At 42.4% G+C, this 5,000-nt stretch overlaps 1 protein-coding gene across 4 annotated transcripts in view; it reads left to right on the forward strand.

Annotated features, from left to right (window-relative positions):
* The first annotated feature begins 3,286 nt into the window (after window positions 1-3,286).
* Window positions 3,287-5,000, forward strand: part of LOC128621679 (arf-GAP with Rho-GAP domain, ANK repeat and PH domain-containing protein 1) — a 106,930-nt gene continuing 105,216 nt past the window's right edge. For 3 of the 4 annotated variants that reach the window (XM_053647629.1, XM_053647630.1, XM_053647632.1), the window contains exon 1: window positions 3,287-3,935. The gene's annotated coding sequence lies outside the window, so the exon portion shown is untranslated. The remainder of the gene's footprint in view (window positions 3,936-5,000) is intronic. The other variant, XM_053647627.1, reaches the window with a different exon arrangement.

Raw genomic sequence — 5,000 nt, forward strand, 5'->3', positions numbered from 1 at the left:
ATGTTTAAGGAACCTCAAAGGAATGAACACTGCTGTAATATACAGACACACACACACACTGGAGGTCTCTGTGTGACATCACTACTCTGGTGTCTTTAACGTAGCTAGTTGTCATGGCAACTCCCCTGGCCTCTGCATGAGCAGTGCAGGAAGGACTGATTTAGCATATGATGAGAGAGATGTGTGTGTGTGTGTGTGTGTGTGTGTGGGACAGAGCACCATCATGGAAATGCATTATGGGAAATCCAGCAGGTGATGTTGACTTATGTGTGTTCCTGCAGCACAATAACCCATCCACAGCTGTAGAATACAGAACTGTTCATCTCTTTCTCTCGCGCTCTCTCTCTCACACACACACTCACACAGTCTCTCACACACACAGTCACATACACCTTTGTCTGCTCTGACATCATCAGTGTTTGCTGGAACTGGATCCAGAGTAAACCTCTCACTCTCTCTCACACGCACACACACACACACACACACACAGGAAAAACCTTGAACTAAGACCAGGCAGAAATGTTGCTGTGTAACGGTTGGTTTTAAGATGTTTGCACGGAGTTCTGTAGTGTGTGTAAACATTTGTTTAGATGTTTTTAAGATGGGTCTGAGGTTCAGCTGGTTCCTGATGTGATTTTTCTCACAAACCAAATCCTTTTTCTCAGCTTTCAGAAAAAAATGACATCTAAGAGTTTACCGTTGTAATCACAGTACACACTACACTGAAATTATTCCTCTGTAGTCCTTCCAATAAATCATCAATACTGTACAGATAGTGTTCTCAAACTCTTGGAAATTGCACTCTGGGGTGTACAGGTCGAGTGTGATGTGTGAAACTTACTACAAGTACTAATGTGAGGTGGAGAAGCCTGATGGTCTGTGGATAAAAACTGTTCACACTCCTGTAGCGTCGTCCTGATGGTCGGAGTGTAAACAGGCTGTGTTGGGGATGGGTTCAGTCCATGATGATATTGTGGGCTCTCCTCTGGACCCTGGTGTGCTAATTGTCCTCCAGTGATGTGTAGACTGCTGAGGTGGTATGAGCAGTTCTAATACCTCTCTGAAGAGTGTTGCTGGTGAAAATGCTCTCGTTGGCACTGCTGCAGAAGTTGCTGAGAATTTCTGCTGCCATGTCAAGTTACTTCAGCCTTCTCAGGAAGTACAGATGCGGCTGGGACTTCCTTATTAGATGTGTTATGTTGTGAGACCAGGCTTGATCTTCACCAAAAAAAATGATCCTACTCACTGTATCATATGTGTTCAAGCCAGAAAATAAATCCATTTGATTATGCTAATCCACAGTGGCAAAGACACGGTTATCCGGAATTGTATATTATTAGATTACAATAAACCACATATATAATTCTTCAACCTATTTTTAAAAACATCTTTAATCATTTCAAGCTTGAAATGTTTTATTCTATTGGCAGATCGTTTTGTTTCTTCTTACAAACAAATGCTAAAAATGAACACAAAGATCTGCCAATAGAACAAGAACATTTCAAGCTAGAAATAAGTTGGATTTGGAAAGAGATTTCAGCCCATCTTTGGCGTTTGACTTTTGAACATGTCCAGAATTTAAAACTTGTTGAAAAGCATCTAAAGATTCCAAATAAAAATAAAATAATATAAAAATATTGGTTGTTATGATGAACAGTGTTAATATTGCTCATTTTAGCTGACCCAGTGCAGGTCTGGAAAGCCCTGGTGCCCCTCCTCCACCCTGCAGATAGTGCTGACTCACTGCCTGTCTGTTGACCACCCTGTCTCCCAGCATGGCCCCGAAACACGTCTAATAGTATCTGACAGTGACCCACTGGTGAACATGATCCCAGTCGTGTGGCTCGGAGCCAGAGACAGCCGTTTAACACCATGGTTTTAGCAAAACTGCACCAAAGAAAAACCTCTCAGCTTTAGGATACAGTTAGAGTCAATCAGGAGTGAAGCTGATGATGCACTGTTCATTTGTCTCCCTCTAGTGGAAATGAATTTCTGAAGAAAAGATGATAAACACTTAGAATTCCCAATTTAATAAGTACACATCCATCCATCTTCCATACCACTTATCCTACACAGGGTCTCAGGAGATTATCCCAGAGAACTCGGGGTACAAAGTGAGGGACACCCTGGACAGGGTGCCAACCCATCGCAGGGCACAATCACACACACACACACACACACACACACACACACACAATGATTCACACGCTATGGACAATTTAGAATTGCAAATCAGCCTACTACCCAGCCTAAGACTCATGTCTTTGGGAAGAGTACCCGGAGGAAACCCCCAAAGTACGGGCAGGACATGGAAACTCCACACACAGGGCAGAGGCAGGATTTGAACCCTTAACCCCAGAGATGTGACGCAAATGTGCTAAACCTGTGTAGGATAAACAGTATGGATGGATGGAGAATGTCAGGTGGCATTTTGCAGAAACAAACAAAAATATGTTTGGGAATTATTATTATTATTATTATTATTATTATTATTATTATTGTTGTTGTTGTTGTTGTTGTTCAAAACTAATTTCACACATGTGGTGATTCCATCCCACACTCTGGTGTTCTGTGACATGTTGCCAAAAAGCCTTGAGATTATTTTGTTTCCAAAACAAACAGAACAAATGGAAAAAAACCTTAAACATTAAACACAACAAAAATAAACCACACAAACAGAACAATAAACAGGAGGAAAACACCTGCTCTCCCCGCTAAATGTCACTGAGAGAGCATTAATCTATACTCTCACAGCTGTCTTTTCCCTGCTGACAATCCCCCCCCCCTAGTAGAAACCCCCATTCAATTTGTGATGGTTTTAATGGTTATAATGGGAATTGCGTTGGTTTTAATGGAAACTGTAGGCTAATGGTCCCTGTGGACCTCTACTGGTAATTTGTGGAATTCTACTGGTGGCACGTTATGTCTAGTGGATGCCATTAAGGACCAATAATAGTAATGATAATGGTTTTAATGGTTAGCTGATGGTTTGTAGTGGTATTCGAAGTGAAAACCATTAGAATTTCTGTGATTGTTTTTTTTCCCCCCGAAAAGAAAAAAACCCCAAAGAAACCTGTGGGATAGTAAACACTGATAAACATATATAAAAGCGAGGATAGGTGAGTTGAAACATCCTGCCGGATATCAGCTGCTTTCTGTTCTGCAGCTTTCTAACTGAAATGCCTGAAAAACAACAAAGCTGCCCCTGTGTGGAACGGGAGCGGTCACGTGACCCGGCTACTGCGGAAGTTTCTCTTTTTCTTTTTTCCACTTTTCTTTTGGTCCCGGGATGTGTGTGTTTACTTACTGACACACACACACACACACACACACACAGAGGCAGACTGAGACCACAGCGAGGGGGAGAAAACACTATGATTAGAAAAAGAAAGGAGAAAATGTCTGAGAGAGAGAGATAGAGAGAGAGAGAAATAGAGAGAGAGAAATATATATATATAGAGAGAGAGATCAGAGGGAGAGAGAGAGAGAAGGAGAGAGAGATCAGAGGGAGAGAGAGAGAGGGAGAGAGAGAGAGATCAGAGAGAGAGAGAGAGAGAAGGAGAGAGAGATCAGAGGGAGAGAGAGAGAGAGAGAAGGAGAGAGAGAGATCGGAGGGAGAGAGAGAGAAAGAGAGAGAGAAGGAGAGAGAGATCAGAGGGAGAGAGATAGAGATCGGAAGGAGAGAGAGATCAGAGGGAGAGAGAGAGAGAGAGAGAGAGAGATCAGAGGGAGAGAGAGATCAGAGGGAGGCGACTCGCAGCCACATGATGCGGTTCAGAAAAGTCGTGCAAACAGTTTACTAAAGTATAAAAAACAGGCGAGAGGGCTTACTGTGTGTGTGTGCGCCCGCGCGCGCGCTGTTGTTGTTGTTGTTGTTGTTGTTGTTGTGGTGTCAGCTGGAACCGGGAGACTCTTCAGCAGCAGTGTGTGAAGCGGTGAGTAATTTATTCACTTGTTTTTGTCCGTTATGTCGCGAGCTGAAGCGAAAGTGCGCAACTTCGCTCCATTCATTTAGCGCTGAACTGAGGACGTGTGTGTGTGTGTGTGTGTGTAGGCAGGAATAATTTGGTAAAGACAGTGTCTCACAGAACCTGTTAGAAGCTGTTATAGGTGTGTAAAGTTAGGATTAAACTCTTGGTTGTAAATCCAGTTTTTGCTTAAGTGTCTGGAATGAGCGAGTCCCTGGAATACAGTATGGAGTCTTATCCCGGACACACACACACACACACACACACACACACACACACACACACACACACACACATATATATATACACATACAAAAAAGTCTCTTCTAATACTATTGGAACAGCAAGGCTAATTGTGTTGTTTTTGCTATACACTGAAGACATTCTGGTTTGAGAGCGAAAGATGAATATGTCCCGTGTTTGTGCAGTGCCTCTGAAAGTGTTCCCTCTCTTCTCAGCTTCAAAATGGCTTGTTTTTGCTTGTGTCAACAGCTCTCCGATCTTCATGTTGATTTATGCTTTTTAATAATAACTGCAGTCTTCAGGTGAAACCCATGGCTCAAAGCAAGAGTAGACATTCAGAGTTACTCATTGTTTAAACATTCAACTTAACAGGCACACCTGGGCAGCCAGAAACACCCTTCAGTCACCAATATCGTTCCAATATTTTTGCTCACCTAAAAATTGGTCCAAACAAAAGGTGTCATGTTTTAAGTTGTTTAACACGTCTAGATGTAAATATGAAGAAATGAAAGCTGAAATCCTGATCTATCGTCTCATGTTCATCTTTTGCTCTCGAACCCAAATGTCTTCGGTGTATAGCAAAGAACAACAGAATTGACTTTTCTGTTCCAGTACTTTCAGAGGGAACTGTACAAACACGTATGTAAATTTGCACACGCACTCAGGACTGGGAGAAAAGAGCGATTGTTTGTCAGTTAGGGAACTGAAGCAGTTATGAACATATTCGTAGTCATATGCTTTCTGGGTTAGTCGACCAATAACATCGTCAGTTTTCACCCCCACACCAGC

The sequence above is a fragment of the Ictalurus furcatus genome, chromosome 17, assembly GCF_023375685.1.
Source record: "Ictalurus furcatus strain D&B chromosome 17, Billie_1.0, whole genome shotgun sequence".
NCBI classification, from domain to species: Eukaryota; Metazoa; Chordata; class Actinopteri; order Siluriformes; family Ictaluridae; genus Ictalurus; species Ictalurus furcatus.